The sequence below is a fragment of the Antrostomus carolinensis genome, unplaced genomic scaffold (assembly GCF_000700745.2).
Source record: "Antrostomus carolinensis isolate BGI_N321 unplaced genomic scaffold, ASM70074v2 scaffold9257, whole genome shotgun sequence".
Classification (NCBI taxonomy): domain Eukaryota; kingdom Metazoa; phylum Chordata; class Aves; order Caprimulgiformes; family Caprimulgidae; genus Antrostomus; species Antrostomus carolinensis.
The window spans coordinates 149,352-173,572 of record NW_010328029.1 but is presented as its reverse complement, the minus strand read 5'-3'; the positions used below and the strand labels follow the sequence as shown (position 1 = coordinate 173,572).

The following is a 24,221-nucleotide window of genomic DNA, read 5'->3' as shown; positions in this document are numbered from 1 at the left end:
CCAATACATGATGTACATTTCACCTTTAATTTAATTCCATGTACAGATTAATTATGTCATTTAAGATTATTAGGATCAACTAGGCAGTTCTTATATATTTTCAAACAAACAAACAAGTTGACTATAAAACAAAAACTACGAAGTATTAATCAGAATGTATGGGAGGAGTATATGTGTAGAGTTACCATGGAGATGGATAGATTTTAATAGATTTTTAAAATAAAGACAGAATTAAATGTAAGTCACCTTCTGGTGTCCTTGGCAAGTCCTGCTGTGAGAAACCATGTGTAGGGTGTTGTTATAGTTTCTTGCTTTGTAGGAGAATGTTATTTAGTCATTGATACGGGAGGTCATAATATGCTGTCTTATTTTGGTAAATAGAAGAAAATAGCTGCCTTCCTGATACTGAATTTCATAGCAAATTGTGGGGGGATTTGGAGGAGGCTTTTTTAGATTTTTGAAGTAGTAGCTAGTTTGTAGTTAGCAAAGTGCTCTTTCCTTTTAGAACAATATCCAGTCTACCACATGGTGAAAACAGTGTTACAGTAAAGCATGCATGTAAAGCACGTGTGCGATATTAAAACAGGGGAGCGTGATTTTACTGAATGCTGGCTTAACACTCGCTTTGAACAGGCAACCAGCAAGGAAACAGAAGAGAATTTACTCTCGGGAAACCAGTGGCTGACCTGGAGATGCTTTCAAACTATTTCTCTTTTATTGTAAACATACTGAACACTTTATTACATTAGACTAAGGAAGGAAGGTTTTAATCCAAAAATCCAAACAGGAGTTTGAGGGTTTCATCATCTGTAACCGGAGAGACTCACCTGATACGATGTTATGACAGAACTGCATTTGAGATAGAGGCAAATGGTAGTGTGGTTTGATTTTAGTCTTCCAAAAATGTATTTTGAGGAAACATGGCACTTTGTTTTGTTTTTGTTTTTAAAGAACAGAAAATTAGAGAAGAGGGAAAAAGAGGGAGCAGGGGGGAAACTGGCAATCTGGCATTTTGGAGTGAGCGAGCAAGCTTGTGTGCATGTATAGAGCTTAGAAGGAAAAAGACTGATCATCCCTAATGGGTATTTATTGGAACTAAAAAGGCATTTTGTTGGATTTCATTTTATAGAAGACAGATTTTTTTTTTTTTCACCCGCAAACAAAAAAGCAAAGAACGTCTGTCTCTTTGGCAGCCTGTATGGCACTGCTGTCCATGTGGTATCAACAAGTGTCCTTCAGTCTTATTCTGATTTATGTTACTTTCTGTTGTTTCTGTCCTTAAGACACAGAGAAGAAAAGGTGACTACATATAATAATTATATGTAGTTACTGAATTAACTGAGTTACTGAAAGCCTGGTGGCTGGAGCAAGAGAGACCACTGTAGCTGCAGCAGTGGACAGCCAGCGCTTGGCCTGCCAAATTTGATTACTCTCTGCATTGTTGCATTTGGCTGGGCAGGAAGTAACAGTTAATTATTGCATCCTTCTAAACAAACAGGAATAAAAATGTATTTTAATTAAAAACCTCAGTGGTAAGTCTGGCAAATGGATGGATACTTAATTTTACATAAGGTATTAAGGCGAAATTAAAACATTTAACAAGATTGTTAAAGACTTCTTTTATTTCCACTGCCAGCCACATGATTGTGAATGTACTGTAGAGATAATTGGTAAATAAAAACTGTTCTAAAAGTATAAGTAAGGTTGCAAAGGCAAGCATTCAAGAACCAGGGGAATGCCTGTGGTCTCGGTTTAGTGTACTTCTGTAAGAGTTATGGTCAGATCTTTAATTTTGGGGTCACTTACCGTATGGTGTATGGTCATGAAGCTGCAAACCCCCTTCCTGCTTCATATGTTTCAGCTGTTCTAGAGTGACGAGTGAGTGTGACAAAGACTTCCAGAAAGAGGGAGAGCCACTCTTCAAAGGAAGACATGCTTTCCCTCAGAGTGTGTTGTGGCCTTCCGACTTCCACGTTGATATTGTAGGAGTTATCACAAGCTATTTGCACAAATTTAGGAGATATTTTTATACTTAAATCTTTCTGTAAAACCAAGATAATATTATCTCTAGTCTTGCATTTATTTTTGCAAAAAGGTTTTAGGTTTGAAGTGCTTGGATGCTGAATATTATGTAGAAATCATTAGGAATGCAGAATATCTGCCTTCAGGGTAGGGCTTGCATAATTTTTAGTGAACTAAGCCCTAAGAACCATACATTGAGCCACAAATGATAATGACAATCTGAATGGCTGTTCATTAATTGGTCAAAATAGAGAGGGGTTCTGCGTATGGTCATGCAGTTAAGAACTATTGTAAAGCATATGTACAGGAGCCAGGGCTAATTTCAGTTATTGTTTATCCTCATTTTTTTGAGTGCTTGACTTTTTCTTTAAGTAATTTTCTTATAACATATGGGGTTTTTTGTGAATGTTTAAATGAGAAAGGGGGAAGAAATACATATTTTATCTTTGGAAACCACTCACATAGTTCCTTAAACTGGTTGCATATTAGTTTTGAGCTAACAGTGATTCATGGCCTTTGGACAAATGTATTCTTTCAGAAGTTCTGCCTGTTTCCTCAAGTTTTATTGTTTAATAGAAGTTATCATACTATGTTTTAGACATAAAGATTGCTTAAAATAGGAGGAATACAAAGAAAAAAATAAAGAAATTGGGAGAGGTTTCTGGGAGAGAACTGTAACTTCTCCCATTTTTTGTGTTCACCATCCTATAAATTTCAAGGTGGTTTTGTTTCATTTTTAAGTTAGAAGCTGAGCCTTGTGCTAACTGACTGTTCATAGATACAGCTTTGGTTTTAATCATAAATGTTGATTAAATATAAAAAAATACTGATTGTCCAGTTTGATTTCAAAGTCTTTAGCTGCTATCGCTGTACTGTACAGTAAGAGCTTCTTCGGGTAGTGAAGATACTTTGTGATTGCACATTTACCCCTAAAAATAACATACTGCCTTTGAGGGGGAAAAAAAAATCCATCCAATAATATGAAAATTTAATTCCTAAAGATAAATTACTTCAGGGCACCCTGATGGCTTATAAAACAAAGACCCATTTCATTTTACTGGCAGTACCCACTGCTACTAATAGGTCCAGATCCAATGTGTTTAGATGCGATCTAAGTACATATTACAGGAAAAACTCTTGCTGAAATAAGTCACTGCTGAAAGTAACATAAATCAAGTGTAGGGTTATATTATTTTTTGGTAACATCCATTGATATACCTATACCTCTTTGTATCAGTGACTTCCTGTTGCTGTCATCTCTAATAACTTTTCCTTCAATACAAACACACGCTGCTGCCAGTAGTTCCAAAGGGGACAGCAGATGCCCAAGGTACATGAACACTGCTCAGCCAAATACTGCATCTGGCATGTGTGTGGCTGAGAGTGGCTTCTCTGGCTGTTGCACAAGCAAGTGCAGAGATGCAGGGATCCCTATTCTAGGGGTGAGCAGGGCAGGGAATAGCTTTGGGTCCAAAGAAATTTAATTGCTTCTTAAAAATGGTATCTGAAGTCCGCTCTTTTGCTCAAAGTTTTATCTTCAGCAGTTAAGATGCGTGCACGTGCGACTTGTCATGAGGCTTTCTAGGGCTAATAAAACTATAGTAATTCTTTCTTTGCGCCATATTTTGCTAATCTTTGTGTGAAATTTGGAATGTAGAATCGTTTAAGATCATTGAGTCCAACCATTAACCTAACTCTAACTAAACCATGTCCCTGAGTGCCACTTCCACACACGTCTTTTAAATACCTCCAGGGATAGTGACTCAACCACTTTCCTGGGCAGCCTGTTCCAATGCTTGATTAACCCTTTTTGTGAAGGGTCCCTGAGCTGAAAAGTCTTTTTATACATTTGGAAGATCCTAAGTCCCATGTTCTTTATCTGAAGTTTAGAGTTTTTTCAGTGAAATTACAGTAGTCTGAATTTAAAGACTTTTACATAGCAAGGGAAATAATGTTATCTTTCATGTTCTTTGCCATTCAAGCATTAGCTGTTTCATCTAAATTAAATTGCTATTGATGGGGCAGGTTTCAGTTTGTTCTTTCAGCAGGGGGGTTGGAACTAGATGATCTTTAAGGTCCCTTCCAATCCAAACCATTCTATGATTCTGTATGTCCTGAGAGGTGATGGGGAATTTGTGAATGCTTGCTCTGTAGTCTGTGCAAGAGCAGGCATTCAGAAATGAAGCTGAGATTGCATCCTTTCAGAAGGAAAGGGAGACTGTTATTTAATACCTCTCTGGACTTGTGAAGCTGATGTAAGCTGGCACCGCTGCTGAAAGAGGCAGTTTGTCTCCTTCCTGTCCCCTCGCGCCCCGTGACCTGTTCCCACCCCGTGTCCTTCCTGGCAGCAGCGCAGTTGTGCAGGCAGGGAGCGAGTGGACTGAGGAGCTGCACGTTCCTGTGCTGGTGTTTGGCAGCTGATGGGGAGGAGTTTGAGCTTCTCTTTTGTTTAATCCGATCATTAATATCTTTTGATAGAACTGTTATATTGATGTTTATCAAAGATGCAGGTTTATAATTATTAAATTACTGTAAGTCTTTGATTTAAAAATAATACAGGTGTATTTTATGAATTAGCTTAAGCTCAGTTTATTGTGTACAGGTGTGTGTATTGTCAGTATTTGCTAATACAACAGTTAATTAGTGATTGTAGTGCTATTACTTTTCTTCTACTACTGACAACTTTTAATATTTTCTTTTGAGTCAGACTAGGCCAGTAAAGGGTTGAAGGCAGTAATTCTATTTGAGGAATCCGTCTGTATCTTCCTCCTTCATTTTTCCTGATAGCCTCAGAGTTTGAGGTAGCAGTTAGTAAAGTCTTTTTGTTCTATATATGACCTGCAATCTTAGCCATCTTGCAGAGTGCATACTGAAGCAGCACTGAGTTACCATTTTTAAGGAGTGAGGTAGTAACATTTTTGGTCTCAGAATTTTTGTTTTGACCCGAATAGCTCAAGTTTGATTTGAAGTGCACAGGGCCAGTTACTTTCCACAGTGACATAAACTTCTGCAGATGAGATTTCTGCCTAGTGAGTATCTAGTGATTGTAAGTGGTTTTACTAATATTATCACATGGACTTGTTATTTTCTTATTAATGGGATGTGCTTGGAAATCTGCTCAGATAGGATTTAATGAATTTCTAAAATGTGGCAGAGAATACTGGCTCATAATACTACAAGAAAGGTAACTTTTTTTTTTCTGGGAAAACTGACAAAGCGTGTCAGCAGAGGTTTCTTTTTAATGTTGTTTTCAGTGTGTTTACTAATGAAAAGGAAGGTATAAAGAAACAGGTGTATGGCAGGTTTTCATGAACGTGTTGATACAGTTAATGGAGTTAAATTACTGTAAATAAAAACATTAATTATGGAATATATGGTAGAATGATATAGAGGGAAGAAGAAAATAAGATCTTAACTACTGTTGGGGTTTTTTTGTAACAGCCAAATAACTTTAAGGGTATTGTATATAGATATTATTAGTATCTTCATTTTATTTAAATATATGTGGTAGCAGAAACTTTTGATCTTGGACGTTACTGGTCCATATGCCGGATCCTTAGGTAGATGTGATATATTTTTAATATTTTAAATTTATTTTTTTTAAAAGAAACTATACTGTCACTTTGACTAGGGAGATACATATTACTTAAACATTGTGTTCTTTTTTAGTAGACATCAAGCCCTGTCATCCTTCTGCTGCTCAGTCAAAAAGACCTGTACAATGTGGCAGATCAGTTCTGAATTGACACAGTGCTGTGCTCTGAAGACCAGCCCTAAGTTTCTCAGAACTTGAGTCACTTATTCAGTGGACCTCAGATGTTAAAACAGACAAACCAACCTCCCACCCTAAACATTGAGAAACTTTTGTTTGTACTTTTACACAGGGAGTTCAGCTACCTCATTTCTTCCATCTACATCTTCTCCCATGATTTGTCCCCTTTTGTCTTGTTCTTTTTTCAGGATCCCAATCTGAGCTTCTCATTAACTCTTCATCTTCCTTTCCCTGGTTCCTTGTCAGTTACTGCCCAGTCAGTCTCAGTGATGTTATGTACTAGTCTTTTATTTTAATGAAACCTTAGTAGGTTTTCTTCTGTTTCCTGAATTTTATTGGGTACTTCCTGCTTTCCTAAATTACATTTTTGTTTGTGTGTTTAATTGTTACTCTAACTGTTAGGAAAGGGAACAAGTAGAAGAGTGTTGTTTTCCTGGAGTTAAAAAATTCTCTGGACAATTCATTTAGCTGACAAAAAGTGATATACAGAGATGTTTTAGTTCCTATCTTCAGTGCATCTTCAAGTAATGAAATAGGGATATCCTGTTGCCTTTCAGAAGAGGAAAATATGGTGACCAATCCAGTGCTAAGAAAATACAAACCAAAGATAAGTTTTCTGTCAAGTTTTGTCTGGGCCTTGTGTCACAGACTATAAACAAAACAGCAGTTTGTTTTAGGGGAACTAGCAGCATTGCTGACAAGTTTAGAATTGGGAGGATGATTTTAATGAGCCAGTTAAGCTTGTTGTTGGATTTTGGTGTCATACTCTGAAGTAGCTGCTGTGTTTGCTGTCTCAGATGTGACAATAATTGCAGGCGTGTCAGCTCTCACTGTAATACAGTTGTCTGTCATCATGTAAATCTACATTAGAAACACATCTAAGTGCAAGTATTCCATTTAAGAGTTATTCCATTACCAGCATAGTAGTCTAGAAATAACATAACTGTGGTTTGATGTTTCTGTTGAAACCAGTGGCATTGCTGTGTTAAATACAGCACAGAATGCCAGTATTAAAATAGTTGCAGAAAGAGGAAAGACAGATGTTAGGCACATTTCCTTATTTAAAAAAAAAAAAAAATTCTGTGTGAAACAATGTAAAATAAATCTTTTCTAGTTGTCAATTTTATTTATCCTAGAAAAGCCATACCCTGTTTTAAGATAATTTTTTAATACCTTAGTTCTTAATTTCACTACCATCTCTCAGGGTTGGTTTTTTTTTTTGTGGATCTGGGAAATACATAACTGAGTAACTCATAGGCATCGCTGAAAAAAGACAGAATTTTCTTACATGGACAATAAACTGAAACATTTATACACTGTGTGTGACTTTCTGATGCAAATAGTGGTACTATCTCAGTGTATTGTTACAAGATGATGCTAAATTTGATACTATTGATTTGTTTTGGGGTTTGGGGTTTTTTTGAGAACATTTTTGTGCAGTGAAAACCACCATATTTCTGATGGAGTTCTCCCATTTTGTTAGAGGAAATCAGAAAGCCATAGCTTAGGAATCATCTTTTGTTAGAGGTTCTCGAGTTGTCCTGGCCAGTGCCTTCTGATGGGTGTCCCTTTGAGTACTCTAGACAACCTACTTTCATTCTTTCTTCTACTCCCCTGCCCTGTTATTTTGAATTTGTTTCAAGTAAGTGGCAGTGTAGAGGGAAGAAATGTAATTTTATTGCTTCTGCCATAGGAAGGGCTGCAGCGTGATTTCAGCTGTATGGTGCAGCAGAAGGTAATTCAGCCAGGAGTGAGCTTTGAGAAGCCAGGCTGATGTACGCTGCTCAGTGCACTTATGCATACACTAGTGTCTGTGTGGCTGTGTGGTGGGAATTGGGGAGATCTCTGGCTGAACACTAACCATCTTTAATTCAGTTGCTGTTTTTCTGGCAGATTAGATTCTTGATGAGGCTCCCTGTACTAGTGCCAGTCATAGTGCCTGGAAGGAGATAGTAGGTTCAAACAAGGAGGGGTTTTGAGACTACTTGCTTTTTTTTTTCAGCAACATGTGTTTCTGGTGGATTAAACTGTCTGTGCTGCCACAGTGTTACACTTTAATGTGATAAATGAGTGATTACTAATAAAAAGAGGGTTTTATGCTGTTGGTAGTAGTCTAATGGTGGGGGTTATTTTATTGGTTATCACAAACTCTTCTGTTTTGGAACTTGATTATTGCTGTCCTTGTTATCTCCGTCAGAGTTTTGGCTTAAAAATCAGACAGACCCATCTCATGGGTCATGGGGAGTTTTACTGCTGTGTCTTAAGTTTTACAAACTCAGAATCACAAAATCCTGTAGATTGTAAGCAATTTCTGGGGTTCTCCAGTGAAACCTCCTCCTCAAAGCAGAACCTGTTAGAGCAAGTTGTTGAGGATCTTGTCCAGTCGAGTTTTGAGTATTTATGAAGATCCCACAACCTCTCTGGGCAAAAATCTGTTCTAAATTTTGACCACCCACAAGGGAAAAACATTTTCCTTTTCGCTAGTTGGAATTTCCAGCGTCTGTTGCCTTTATTCCTGTTCTGGTGCACCTGTGAGAAGAAGCTGTATCCATCTTTTCTAAGTATTCCCGTCTGGCAGTTGTACATGGTAAATAAGTACTCCTCAGATATCTCGTGACTACTGAATAGAGGGGAAGAACTGCTTCCCTTGACCTGGAGGCTCCCCTCTTGCTAATGCAGCCTAGTATATGGCTGGTCTTTGCTGCAACGACAGGATTGCTGCCTTGTGTTCAGCTCCTTCACCAGGATCACCAGGTCGTCTTCTGTAAAGCTGCTGTCTGCCCTTGTTGCATAAGATTATTCTATCCCAGATGAGGAGGACTTTGTATTTGCCTTGAAAGAACTTTGTGAGGTTCTTGTTGGTCTATTTTTCCAGCCTGTTAAGGAAGCTCCTCTGAATAGCAACCTGCACCATGGTGACTGTTCCCCCAAGCTTGGAATCATCTGCCAAGTGCCTGAAGCTGCACTCTATTCCATTATCCAGATTGTTACTAAAGATGTTGGTACACTGAGGGATGCCACTAGACACAAGCTGGTCTATGTACTGTTGATGACCACCCTCTGAGCCTGGCAGTCCAGCCAGCTTTCCACCCATTTCCGTTTGTCTAATCTGTATCTCACCAACATGGTTTATAGCACATGTTCTCCAGCAGATGTGGCCTGGCTGTCCCAGGCCAATTATCTTTTCTCACCTCAAATCTTAAAACTTCATAGCTGAATTCCCCTGTTTTCTAGTGCTAGCCTTCTCTTCAGAAACTGTCAGCCACGTCAGAGAGAGAAATCATGCAAGTCTGTAAATCTGATTACAGGTTGCATTGATAAACTTAACAATAAATGTAAGACTTCTGCAGGCATTAACTAACCCTCCCCTGACATTATGATTAAAGAAATTCACAGTGCAGAATTAAACATAGCATTTACTAAATGGTTTAAAAACAGATGAATTGATAAAGCAGTTGAAAATGGAGAACTGTTATTCAGATGTGCTGCTTGTAACAGGACCTGCAGGGTTCTGTTCTTGTCTCGGTGTTATTCACTATTCTAATAATAAGAATCAGAAAAAATTGGTGCAGTCTCATAAAATTTGCTGATAATGCAGAAGTAGGAAGTTAAATAATGATTAGTTCAGAAATTGTATGGTTTCTGCCAGATACTTGGCTCATTTAAACAGCATCTATTCTAATACATCCAAATATAGAATGGACCTACAGATGGTGTTTGTGTCCTGAGGTACAATGACACTTAACATGATGAAACATTATTAGGGCTAACCAATTGAACATCAGCCTCTTTCTTGACTGTGGTAGCTAAGAGGATAAGAAGTCTTGCCGTTATAGACAGGGGGCCATCTTGCGGGGCAGAGGAGGAGAGTAATTCAGGGCCCAAGAGGCAAGTAATTGAAAATCAATCTGTGTAGACTAAATGAGGTGATTGTTGAATAATTCCAACTGATTCTGCAGTGTCCTCTTCAGAATAGATGTGGGAAAGCTAGAAAGATTCAGAGATGATCTGCAATACTTGATTCTTGCAAGGCAAGGAGTGATAGGAGAGGGAACCTAGAGTGGGAGAGGAGGACCTGGAAAGGATCTTGAGTAACCTTATCTGTTCTTGAGGTCAGAAAAGATAAGTTGCCTGGGACAGCCAGGGCACATCTCCTGGAGAACACATGCTGTATCTATCTGTCTAACTCCTTTAAGGCAAGTTAATTTCTAACTATGGCATTTTCAACATGTGCTTGTCTTGCCTGTTATTAAAACGAAAGTTTTAATATATATTTTGCAGCCTCTCAAAAAGTACTTTTTGGCCCATACTGTTAAAGACTTTTTCTTAAGCCTCTGCTGAATCTCCTTACTGCTTGTTTCTACTTATTGTACTTGCCATGGACAAGGAGAAAAGATTATGCCATTCATCTTACCTGCAAGTTTCTGATTTGAATTGTCTTCCTAATTCTTGGCACTTTTAGACTAAACAGTCAAGCAGTCAAACCCAGTCTTTAGAATATATCGTGTCTTCTGGATATTCTCATGTTTGCTTTAAAGATTTACCTGTTTATCCACAACTTCTCAGTGTGTAATAGATAAAAATACACGTGTGGAGAAGTAGATATATAGAAGTCAGAACAATATTCCAGCAAAAGCCTGATGAATACAGAGTGAAGAAATTACTTTGTAAATTTATTCAGACCAACTACAGAAGTTCAGTTAGGAGTTAGCCTATTTATGACTTATAAATGAGTATATGGAGAAAGGTTTCAGGTAGATGATTGCTAATTGAGGTAATCTGTCAAAAATCTGTCTCAGTCTGTCATTTCTGTCAAAAAAAGAGTAACAAAGTCCAGTATTTGCAAACTGAAGCCATGCAAATTCAGAATAGAAAATAAGGCAGTTTTTAATAATTAGGGTAGTTAACAATAAATTAATAATGGAAAGCAGTTGCTTCTTTATTACTGGTATCTTTAAAACAAGAACGGATTGTATTTTAAATGATTGCTGTCACATTATCTTAGAGGAAGTATGTTGCAGCAATCTGTGAGTTTCTGTGGCATGTGCCCTGCAGGAAGTCGGACTAGATAATCACAATAATCCTTTATCGTCTTGGAATTGATGAATCTTTAAATCTGTTTAGTCAGGACCAGCTGTGTTGAAAAACAGCATTACTAAAACACACAAAAAACCCCACAAAACGAAGAAGTGGTGGATATATGGCACTGTTGTGTTTTATATTCTCTCAGGCAGGAGAACTGTGTGCAGAAGTCTAATAGGAGTCTTTTAGGAGTCTTTCTCTACTGCTGTCTTTCAGAGATGATGTGCTAATTCTTGTACCCCTTTAAATATATTCTTTGTGGGTTTTGATGACTTATCTACTTGGCAAAGACACACTTTTCAGCTATTTATATATAAACTGTGGAAAAGACTGACATTCAGTACTTTTTTTTGCTTACTTATGTTTCAAACACTGTAGAGGACAACAGATATTTTGGATATATATGAGTGGGAAATGACTAGAAATCGTCATGGTGCTGTGTAAAGGTGTAAGGGTGAGTCAATAGCTAGTTCTTTTGCTTTTGAGAGTGTACAGATTCAGCAGTTGAGAATCAGTAGAGTGCTTGACTGTACTGTATTGCCAGATGTGCTCAGTTTTAGTCAAGAAATAATGCTGACATAATGCTTGACTATTATTTATTAACTAGAGTTATTAACCATTATACTGAAGCTGAGTGTTAGCCTGTGAGTGTTTTTCTCCCTTTCCTTTTGGCTTTTGTCTATGAAGCATGCTATTATATTTTAAGCAGTAGTGAAAATACCTAATATCTATCTCAAAAGGTGACCCTATTTAAAATAGATGAAACAAAATTTGAGTATTCCACACTAACAGGAATGCTTTTATATTTGTTCTTTATAATAATGAGTCACCTTAAGTGGAAAAACATGATTTTGTTCCAATGTTATGATCTTTGTTTAAAATCTACAGTTTTAACTGCTGCCAACCACACGTCCATTACAAATATTTGCAGTGTTATTGTCACATAGATGGAACGAACATTTTTAAATTTAAGAGGCTTGAATTAATTCTTTATCCTAGGCGTTGTACCTGTTTTCTCTTAGCTTTTTATTTGCAGCTCTGCCTCTCATGTTTTAACTATTTTATTTTTTTATTTGCCAAAAAGCTTGCATATTTTACAGAACAGGTGAAAACAGGTATTTGAAAACAGGCTTTATTTCTAATTTACATCCTACTTGCTGCATTCTACTTTTTTTTGTACTTTTTGTTTAACTGCTAAATCGTAATTTATATTTTCAGTCCTGCTGTATTATGAGGTGGCTCTCAGCTCAGTGCTAGAGTTTGCAGCTAGTCTGCTTCACATGTTCCCTCCTCCAGGGTGAAGGAGCTTATCTTCAGCTTGCATTTGAATCTCTTATTATTTTACCAGTGTTCTTCCTGAGGCTATATGTGGTGCTGTATTTACTGTCAAGGCAGAAGAAATTACTTGTTTATGTAAGTCTTACTTTGATGGATCAAACGCTTCTTAACAATATTTCTGGCTGTTCTGAAACCCAAACCATCTTGTCGCAGAATATCTGAGTTGATCATACAGTGTGTTTGCATTTGCTACTAGCTGACTGCCGGCATCTTCCCTAAAACATACTCTGCACCTAAGCATAGCCAAGGCCGCCTGCATGGTTCAGAGGTGTTGATATCAGAAAGCAACTTCTGCTTTTACTCCCTTTGTGTCCTTGACCTGGCAGCCGAGGCAGAGGCTCCAGCCGAATGGAACGAGTCATTGACATCACTCATATCCTTTGGATCTTTCTCTTTAGGAAAAACTGTGTTCATCAGATATAAACATCAAAACATGAACACACATATATAGACATCTGAACTTGAACACATAAGAAAGGACAGTTACTTAGTCAGTAGTAACTGTTGTTGTTTTAAGTGTGTGGATCCCATGACCTGCCCTTTATTTTTGCTTCTGTCGTGCTCTTCAGTAGGAGTGTCATAGATGGTTTGCATAAATAAGAGCTGTGGCTCCTGCATTCATTTTCCCTTTTTGTAGTAGTAGGGGGAGGCATATAATAGTGTGAGAAACAAGTGAGCATTACTGGTAAAAATGTTGATACATGAATATGAGTTTGCATAGATTGAAATAGCTCAAAGAACCATAAAGATTTGTTACTTTCAGTAAGGAGAAAATACTTGTGTATAAGGGAATTCTGATTTTCATTTTCTCACAATTTTATATTTAATATCTGGTGTTTTAATAAGAATAATTGCATCATAATGCAGAACAGAAGCAGAAAATTTGAACATCTGAAGATTTTTAAGTTAGAAGATGAATTCGAGTGATCAGTTTACCTTCCAAAAAAAAAAAATCCTGAACTTAAAAGTAAAACTTAAATTATTTCCCTTCTTCCTGGTCTTCATTTTAGGAAAAAAAGTTGTGCTATTTTCTGAACTCTGCCAAGTAATTATTTTATATAGACAAAATTAAGACTTCCAGGATGGGTTAGAGTTGAGCTAAACAACTGTGTGAAGTAGTAGTAATGGATCGATTCTTTATTTAAATTGCTATGTCAATGGGCTGTGATCTTCTGTAAAGTATTTTCCTCTGCTGGACAGTGGTTTCTGATATTGGAAGCTTCTTCAGTTAAGGTTCAGTATTAAAACTTATAATAATTCAGGGAGATATTCTGTTTTTTCCCCTTGCTCTGTTACCCCTCTTCTTAAAAAGGGGATTGGGATTAATGTTTTTAACGTGTGTAAAGCAGTGATTTTATCAGTAGTATTGTTTCAATTGTATTTCCCTGACAGAAATGTAGATTTTCTAAAACTCAGCTCATCTTGGTTTTCAATGGATCAGGTAAATCTGTATCAGTCCATCCAGCCTGTAAAACGGTACATTGTGTTGCCTACACTGCCTTTAACTGCCCAAGAATAAATAACTACAGGTAAAATGTGAATGTGAACTTCTACTTCCTACTAATCTCTGTCTAAACAGCACGCTACTCCTAATCGAAACTCAGGATTTTAAGAACAAGTAGTGGAATTTTGTAATTACAGTTATGTACTTTTTCATTTCTTATTGTAATTTAAGGAAGCTCTGCTGAATACTTATCTATGTAGAAATGTGGGAATTACAGCAAATGTTGATAATATTAGTAAGTAGTTCTTTGTAGAATAAATATTATACAGTAAAACCAGAATTTTCATGTTTGACTCTGGAACAGGTCTTTGTGACCAAAATCATAAACAAAATGGCAGATGTTATCACAAGTTAAGGCATGAGAGGGTTGTTTGGTTTTTTTTTGCTTAGATGTGTTCCTCTGATGTTGAAATTGTGTCTTTTGGAGGAATGAAATTTACTGAAACCTGTCTGTGAGAGGCATAGCTGAAACATTTCTGTAGTCGAACAATATTAAAATGTCTTTATTTTTTTAACATTTACATGAGAAGTGTGTAGTTGGAAAACTGTTGGAATACTTTCAGCTATTATCTTTAGGGATTCACAGAAATGTTGCAGGACAAATGGTGGCATCATGCCCAGGATCATTAATTACAAAAAGCAGTAATCAAGCAGGTCTGCAAATAATGGTCTGTGTTCTATATTTTATTGGAATAATAATGTGTGTTTTGCTTGTGGGTTTTTTTCTGTAACATTTTAAGCACTCCTAATACAACTTTAAAGCCTAGCTTTTGGCAAAATCTTTTCTAACATAATGAAATTGTATTACATGACCTGCATGAAAATCCTAACAGAGAGAAGGAATTGTTAGAGGCATTTAAGATTACATATATTGACCCAGTTCTACAGACCCTGTGATTTCTTTGGAAATTTTTTTCTCTTACTGCTGTGCTTGTCAGATCCACAGTAGTAATATACTGCTTCTAGACCACTCCATGTGTGTGAATGAGAATGTTCATTTTGTGTACTGTGTGACAGTGTACGAGAGAAGCTGGAAAAATGATGAAAGTATCAGGTTATATACTTGAACTTCACTGGAAGTTTCCTGTTAAGTATGTAAATAGTCTTGAAAGAGCAGATGTTTCACTTAAATGCAGTGGAAATGCTTTGGGGAGAAATTATTTTTTCAACTTTAGAATTTGGCACATTATTGTAAGGCACTGCTAAGGGGAAAATATTTATCTGACAGCACTCGTTATGTGCTGTAATCAATTTGAATTTTTTGATAGATGTTTATCGTGTAAGTTGTGATTTAGACAGCTTGACTGTTGTTCATTAGTGTGAACGTTAATTATTTATTAATGCACCTTCTAATAAACATATCACCGTGTTTATTCAAAGTGGAAACAAAAGCATTTAACTCTACTTTAAAACTGATGTGAAAGGTAATACAAGTTCTCTGTCATGCAGAAAATTACCTTAAAATACTGATTTATGGGGAGAGATTTATTGTACTTGCAAAAGAATATAGCCATTTAGTTATGGGTAAGAAGCTTTCTTCTGAATGTTGTAAGTTCTTTTGCATTTAAATAACGGTAAAAAGCCTACTAAAATTATCACATTTAGAGGCTTCCACACTTGATACTGCTCCAGTTTCTTTCAGAGCAAAATGTTTTCATTTATTACAATCTGACAGGTAAATACTGCCAGGTAGTATTGAATGCAGTGTCTTCCTCAAATTCTCCAGATTTATATCTTTTTCAGATGGGGGCTGTACAGCTTCCTCTTTCCTCATGCATCAGAGGATAAGTGGCTTCTGCTGGCAGTCAAAGACGGTGGTTCCAGCAGGAGGCATTTTGAATGACTGTAACAGAGATGGCAGCAGGAGGTTGAAAGTTCTTCTCTTTCAGACAGATTTATCAGTATTCTAAGCTTTGCAGGACCAGAACTTCTGGAGGAAAAAGAAATACACTTGCTGTCAATCAAGATAATTGGTTCTCCCTCTGGAAGACCATGTAATTCAGCAAATATATTTTGGGATGTAAAGTAGCGTTATGACTATGATTTTTATGTAAATGGGAGACACGAGTCTACAAGGAAAATGGAAGGTGATGATGTGAGCAGGAAAAATTTTGATAACAGTTTTAGTTTTGCTTATTAGAGCTTGTTCACTGCTGGGACCTTGTATTTACAAGCAAGGAAGGGCAGGTTGGGGATGTGAAGGTCAAAGGCGTCCTTAGCTGCAGGGACCTTGAAAAGGTAGAGCTCAGGATCCTGAGAGGAGGGAGCAGAGTAAAAAGCAAGATCACAGCCCTGAACTTCCAGAGAGCAGACTCTGACCTCTTCAGAGATCTACTTGAAATAGTCCCATGGGATAAGGTGCTGGAAGGAAGAGGGATCTGAGAAACTCGGCTGTTTCAAGAATCACCTCGTCCAAGCTCAAGCAAGGATAGTTCATCCCAGCGAGCAGGAAGTCAAACAAAGATGCCAGCAGGCTTGCATGGATGAACAAGGAGCTCCTAGCAAAACTCAAACGTAGAAAGGAAGTCTACAGAAGGTGGAAGCAGGGATAAGGAACCAGGAGGAATATAGAGACACTGTCCAAGCATACAAAGACCAGGGTTAGTAGAGCCAGAAACCCACCTGGATCTACATTTGGCAATGGATGTCAAAGACAACAAGAGGGACTTCCAGAAGTGCATAAAGAATAAAATACAGGCCAGCTGCTGAGTGAGGCAGGGGCCCTGGAGACACAAGATATGGAAAGGGTAAGGTGCTGAATGCTGTCTTCACCAGCTCTCAGAAGTCCCAGAGGCCAGGAGGACTTAGCCTTGGTGGAAGAGGATCATGCTTGGGAATACCTAAGCAAACTAGATGTACATAAGTCTGTGGGCCCTGATAGGATACAGCTTCAACTGCTGAGGGAGCTGGCAAATGTAATTGTGAGACCACCGCCAGTCATCTTTGAAAGATCATGGCAATTGGGGCAGGTGTCTGAGGACTGGAGGAAAGCAAATATCACTCCAGTCTTCACAAAGGGCAAGGAGAACCCAGCAAACTACAGGCCGGTCAGCCTCACCTTAGTCCCTGGGAAGGTGATCGAAGAACTAATCCTGGAAAACATGAAGGTGTGCTCTCAATGGTAAGGTGACTGAGAGTAGTCAGCATGAATTCACAAAGGGGAAGTCACACCAACCTGATAACTTTCTATGAGGAAATGGCTAGCTTGGCAGATGAAGAGAGAGCAGAGGATATTGTCTACCTTGACTTTAGAAAGACTTTTCAACACTGTCTCTCGTCAGATCCTGATGCACTAGCTGATGAAACTTGGACTAATGTGTAGACAGTGAGGCAGATTGAAAACTGGCTGGATGGCCAGGCCCAGAAGGTGGTGATCAGTTGGAGGCCAGTAACTGATGGAGCACCCCAGAGGTCAGTACTGCGTCCAGTCCTGTTCACCATCTTCATTAATGATGTAGGAGGTGGGACAGAGCATACCCTCAGCAGGTTCACCCATGATACAAAATTGGGGAGGAATGGCTCATACACCAGAGTGGTGTGCTTCCATCCAGATGGACCTGGAGAAGCTGGAGAAAAGGGAAGATTATGCTTTTCAAGCTGAGAGAGGGTCTTGAAAATGGAACCTGTGAATACACAGAAAGTCTTTGTACATCTCCCAGAGGCACAACAGAATTAGCAACTGCAAAAGTCAGCTATATGTGTGTCAGAGATTTATTTTTTCCCTTTAATTGGTTTACAGACCTTTCTCCTTCCCTTCACTTATGTTTCTGTATTAGTTGTGCTGATGTTATTTAGAGGGATAATTGGGGCCACGTGGTGGGAAAAAGGAAACCTCTTCCGTGTTCTTGGGCTCTTTCCTTACTGTATTATATTTCAGAAGGTTGACTTACATTTATCTAGTTTAGTTAGTAATACTTCTGAAGAAATATGATAAAGCAAAGTGTATTGTCTTCTTGTTGTGTCCTTTTAACAGTTATATGACATGATAAAGCCATTAAAAAATGGGGGGAGTCACCAGGAAACTAAAAAACAAGAAATCGTCCTTGATTAGACAGCAAAAATCTTGCATGCGTATTTTTTTTCCTCTGAAGGGAAAATAAACTTAAATTATATGTTCTTACATTTCAAAATGAAAACAAATTAAGTACATTTAATATGCAAAGGATTTGGAACTGGCTTCAGTAAGTGTAATACGGATTGAAAAGGGGTGGAAGTGTTAATATAACTTTTTCCAGTATTAGAAATGAAGAATTAAACCTCTTAAGTTTATGAGAATAATTATCCATTTCCTTAAGCTGTGTTAAAAGCTATGATGTTATGAAAGGAGGTTAATGTTGCTGTTACTCCTAAAGAATTGGGAACTTCAACTGAATTTCTGCATAATAACAGTGTGCTGCAGTCTCTTCCACAATCTCATTATGCAGGTTTTTCCAGCCCTCAGCTGCCATCAGTGGCAGCCAGGAGGAGGATGGGCTGGAGACGGAGTCACTTCAGGGTATTTCCTCAACCAAATTTTTCTTGTTCTCAAGGCAGTTATCCCACAGAGCTCGGCCTTATTTTCCCTGGAGAAGACCAACCTCCCTTTTTTGCCTCCCTATGTTTCTGTTAACCAAAAAACCTAAACAGCGCTAGTTTAGGATGCCTGTCTCATCCTGGCCAAGTTGCATTTCTTGATGATACAGAGTCTAAAAGCATGTGAAAACTAATAGCATGAAGTCAGACACCAAAGCAGTGTCAGATCTGTTTAAAATTGTTTCAGTAGCTGTCAAGTGTTGTCATCTGGTACTTGTCCCAAGTTGCTGTATTAGACAACTCAGGTACCAGAAGTTGTAAATAAGGAAAAGATGTAAGAGTCAAGATGCACGTCATGACTGTAAGTGTAATAACTTGTACTTGGAGTTATTTACACATATGGTATAACTGATTTTTATAGTGGAGAAGTTGTTTATAAAGGAAATTGTAAAATATAATTTTCTTTGAACCATACTGCATAACTATAAATAAAAATAAGTTATGAATTGCATCAAGGTGATATGAACAAATAGGAAAAAACTTCTTTTCTTGTAGAAGGGCAGTAGCGTGCTACTAACCCTTCAAAGTGTCTTTTTCTTCATAATATTCTATCAGGAGCTCTGAAATTGAGATGGGTTGATTTGTTAAATACAGAGCATTGTGGTAACAGGTTTAAGTATTACCCACTGTCCTTCACAGACAGTAACAGAGATCTTGGGAAAGAAAACAGTTGTTTTCAAGGGCAAATAGCTGTGATAACATTATGAAAACTTGTCCTCCTCTGTTTTATGTTATTACTTTAAATGTTGCTATTGCTGTAGTGTTACCTGGGTTCCTCTTGACATGGTGTTTATAGCTTTGAAAAGCTGTAGGGTATTCATTTGGTTTGCAACAGATACAGTGTATTACCTGGGGTTTGGACTTGTTGGTAAATAGCTTTCTTTTAAGTGCAACATTTCATTTTTGGAGCAGATCAAATAATTGTTGTTTTCTGTTTATCATAAAGGATTTGAATGTAATTACAGTTAAATAATTTTTTTGTGGAAATGTGTAATCTGAAGAAGTTCTGAAATTATTTTGGAGGGAATCCAATTGTTGCTTTGCTGTACAAAGTTTCTGGTAAAGCACACTAAATGCTCTTAAGTAGAGGAAGAGGTTAGAACAAGTTCTGCACAAATGAAATTTCTGGTATATTTTGGAAAAAGAGCGGGAATAATGAGTGGTGAAGAGAGTTTACATATATACAGCTAGTATATGTATGCCCATATAAAATCAGCTTCTGTATAATTTAAGACTTAGTACCACAGGTTTCATCTTTTGAGAATATTTTATTTTGTGACTCAGGGAACGCCAGAATTCTGGTAGTTTCTACTTGGGTTGTTGCTAAGAGTGGCAAGGAACCTTTTCATGAAGTTACTGATGTAAATTCAACATATGTTTTAGCTCCTAACTGAAGGATTTCGCTATTTGGAAAGAAGCATATGAACGTAGGATATCCAGAATAAAGTCACTGTACTACTTAAATATGATATATGGTGATTCAGATATGTCATTTAATCTAATATAAAGGAAAAGCTTGTAGCAACATCTCTACTTATCTTGTAAAGGCTTTACTTGTTTTGCTCTGCTTTTGCTTTCTTTATTGATGTTCCATTATTTTTTTTACCGCTTAAGTTTTCCCTTTGTCATGTGTCAGTATTTTAAACTATTTCAGATATTTTCATTGGCAAAAGAATCTGAAGAGTTTACTAGTAACAGTGCGAGAGTCTTTTTCTGTCACTCTAATTTACTCTGCTTTAATACACACTGGAAATTGAAATACCCCCTGTGAATATAGTAGAGAATTCATTTAAAACAGGTTTATATTGGAGTAAATAATTTCAGTTTGAAGCTAAAAGCTATGAATATTCATAGGAGAGAATAGATGCTATTCATGTTAATGCATTCTTATTAATAAATAGAGAACTTCAGAATAGAAGAATGGAAATAAACCAAAACGGAGGTGCCCTCCTTTCTCAGTCTGTTACTTGTTTGAAAGACTCCTGTTGTTCGTTGAACGTTCAATGGTGTGCTGTCGAAGAAGTGTGAGCTCAACCCCAGACTCCTGTGAAAACTCCAGGATGATACCACAAACCTTTATAAATGTACTTTGTAGTTTTAGTTGGGAGAAGTTGTAATTTAGTTAACTTTATTCTTGCTTGATGTTATTTTCCTATTTGTTTTCTGTATTTTTTTAGTTATTATTGAAGTCCATTTTAGTTCTGTAATAAACAGGACTAGATGTCTAGGCAAACAAGTAGAACACAAGAATACGTGCAATGTGCAAGTATTAATTGTGTTCTCGAATTTCTTTGCTTTTTTTGTGAGTGCCAGTCTTGATACTTGTGTACTATCCACAGCTCCCACACAAGTCTGAGTTCAATTCCTTTCCCTAATCCTGAGACATCCTTGTATTGACCTGTAAAGTCTGACCTTTATTCATCAACAGGCACTTGAGGAATACTATCTAATTTGATAGGTAGCGTTTAAGGTTTGCATGGTATGATTAGAGATTTTGGGTAAGATTAAACTATAAATATTGCACAAATCTATAAATTCCAGCAGAGCTTTACTATAAAATAGGTTGCTTAGTTAAAAAATCCAGACAAAATTGAAAGGAAAGGAATGAGTTTTGTGTTGTTTCCAGTTTTGCTATTTCCTTTGATGTGCTGATGATGCTTACAGGCTTTAATACCTAATTTAGATACTGAAATCCATAACAAGGAATCTGAGAAAAGCTACTCTCTTGTTTTTATAAGGAAAAGAATTTTTTGTGCCACTCTCCCCCATTAGAGTCTGAGGCAATTCTATAGGAAATGTCTTAAGGGACTGCTATTGAGAGAGGGAAAATCCTCACTTCTTTACAGTGTTGTTAAATGAAATAAAGGTAACAGAATGACCAAAAATAGGTCATCTTCCATAATATACCAGTCTTTTATGTATTTTCATATTATGTGGTATTTATTTAGAGAAGAATGATAAAGACAGCCAAAGCCACTGTGGACACAAAACAGGCATTTAGTGTTGTTGCATTGAAGCATGAAACAGCTTTGTGTTCATGTGGCTGCAGGTTTATTTTATGTGATTAGCTGTTTAAAAAATCCAAAACACCTGTGCTGGGTGCTGTGCGCAGGTGTTGGCACTGATGATGTCTCTGTGGGAAGAGGCTGGTTCCGGCTTTTTCCACAAGAGACCTGCTGCAGGGCACAGCTCAGCCTCTGAGCAAAACTACTGGTGCCTCTGGGACAGGACGTTTAAGAAGGAGCAAGTGACCCCCCAGGCAGTGAGGATGAGGGAAAAAAAGAACACGAGCCAGCCCCGTGAACACTGGAGCCAGAGCAGGAGGAGGTGAGCAGGCAGCAGAGCAGGTATCCACACCGCAGTCTGTGGGGAGGACCATGCTGGATGGAGCAGGTTTATCCTGAAGGACTCTAGCCCCTGGGCAGGACCTGTGCTAGAGTAGGGGAAAAGGGGGAGGAGGGAGGAGCAGCAGAGAGGAGCTGCTATGGACTGACATCCCCCCACCATTCCACTGCAGTTCAGTGTTGAATTTTGAAGAGAATTTTTTCTCTTGAGAGAGAGAAGACTGAGCAAAGTCATTAAAACATGTCCCTCTATCCCAAATTGAGCTTATTAGTCACTAGACTCTTGTAGTGTGAGGAGGGGTATTGTAAAATGTTTTTTTGACTGCTTCAAACTCTTTACTGCCTGCAAGTGTGTAATTAAGCTACCTTCAACTCTGGTCTAGTTCTCCTTTCTCTCCCACAAGTATTTCCTTCCCTTTCATGGGTCTTCTATCTGTGGTTCCCTTCGTAACTGTTTGCCTGAGATCACAGCTACAGCTCCTCTGGCTTTCCACTTTCTGATACCTCTTCTTCCTTCCTCATAGGGGACCTTGTATTTTCTGAAAAGAACACCATGTTTCACTCTCTGTCTGTCAATACTTGCTCATTCTGTTTAAAGTAGATGAAATATTTTTGAAGAATAAGTCTGAGAACTAAAGCTGAAAAGAGCATATTCTCATACTCATGGAACACGAAAGGTGTTTGAGGGGTTTTCTTTTTTTCAGATCATTGCATAGGACCTAATGTGACTAACTTTTACAAAATTGTGTTCTACCATCTCATTTATTTATATTTAAAGTAAGTACTTCTGATACTTACATAAAAAATAACTGTGTAAAGGTAGCTTCAGATCATGTTGTAAATTAACCAGCATAGTGTTCTGGACTTGAATTAAATGACAGCCTTGAACCATCATTGCAATAGTGGGGGAGTGGCTCTTTCAGCAGGTTTATTTGGGAAGTCTGAATATGATTATTTTGGAGCTGATTCTCATGATCATTTAATTGCTGACTACTTTATGGATAGATATGCCTAATTTGCTTATTTGATAGCCCCAAACTTCATTGTCTTCATCCTGTGTTAAAAGAAGTTACATCCTTTTCTTGTTCACTTAAATAGCATATAAAAATGAATATTTCCTATACCTACTGTCTTCTTCAGCTTATATAGGACTTACTTTGGACCACATTTAGTGTAAAAACCTAAACACAAACCTAGTCATTTTATACTTATCAGCTGTGCATGAATAAGTATTTTCAGCCCTGGAAATATATGTCTTTCTGTTGGATCTGGTGTCTGTATTTCAGTTTTTCAGGTGGGACAAGGACCGGTCTTGATGGATAGTTGAAAGATGATGCATCTTTTCATCTCAGAATAGCTTGATAAGAACAGCAGATGATTCCATCTGTACTTAACCTGCTTCAGCAGAACAGATGTGTATTCAGGTTCAGAGAAATTAACAAATTGCTGGTCAAAATGGGTTGTACTGAAATCTGTCTTCCTAAGGCATGCGAATCCAGTGGTCTTGTAGGAAAACAAACTCAAGCAGATGGAAATTCTTTTTTTATCTCATCTTACCTATTTTTAGTAAAACAAGTGGAAAAACATTTTTTCTGATAATATGTTGCAATAGAAAACATGTGTTTTTCTTTGTGGATGTGCCTCTAGCAGATCTAGTCTGGACAACTGCAGGTATCTTTATTTGGAGAGCTTTTGTAAAGTGCTCATTTAAAAGCAGAAATGAGATCAACAAAGTGCTAGCTTGCAAAGTCTCAGTTTCAGTCCCTCTAGTCAGTGTTTTCCCCAAGTGAGAGTCAAGTGTTTCAAGTTTTGCCTACAGGTAGGAATGGAACTTAGTTGTTTAATAAAACCATCATTCGGCTGCAACAGGAAATTATTTTATTTTTATTTCTGGGACCCTCATTTGTTGCGGTTTGGTGATTTTTATGCAGTATGAGACATATCTGCTTAGACAAGAGCTGCTTTGACACACAGTTCTCATCTAGCTGATAGTGGAGTGGTTTGGACGTGCTTTCTTATCTTACGGGTGCTTGTAGGTGGCCTTGGTTGTTAGCACCAGACATTCCTTTTTGTGGGCTTCCTGTATAGTTATTTCCTGCAGGGCAAAAAAGTGTTTCCACTTGTGTTTTGGGGGTTTGGTTTGGTTTTTGGGGTTTTTTTTGTTTGGGTTTTTTTTTTTTTTTAAAAATATTTGAATAATACTAGTTCTTTTGTAAAGGATTGGAATGTTAGTTGCTTAAGTTGCTCAGATTTCTTTTTTCTGGTGTTGGGAGTTGGGGGGGGGGGGGTTACTGTCTATGATACTTTTCCTCTTTGAAAGTAATTTTTCAGGTGGATTCTATCATGAATTGCTTTAGTCCCTTTTAGAGTGCAGATAATGAGTATTCATATCCTCCCACCTAATAGAGATGCCTGGGTAAATTTTAGTAATTGGAATATGAAAATATATCAAAAGTGGTTTTCTGTTGTGGTGAATCATTGTTGCTAACTCTTCAGAACCATTAAAGTAGCTGCTGACAGAAAACTAACTTTTTCATCTTTGTTACCTTAAATTTAAAACTTTGAATTTATTATATGATTGGAATAA

General features: G+C 37.5%; 1 protein-coding gene across 1 annotated transcript in view; it reads left to right on the top strand.

Annotated features, from left to right (window-relative positions):
- The window catches only part of DOCK3 (dedicator of cytokinesis 3), a 190,760-nt gene that overhangs the window by 25,944 nt on the left and 140,595 nt on the right, over nt 1–24,221 (top strand). The window lies entirely within an intron of this gene.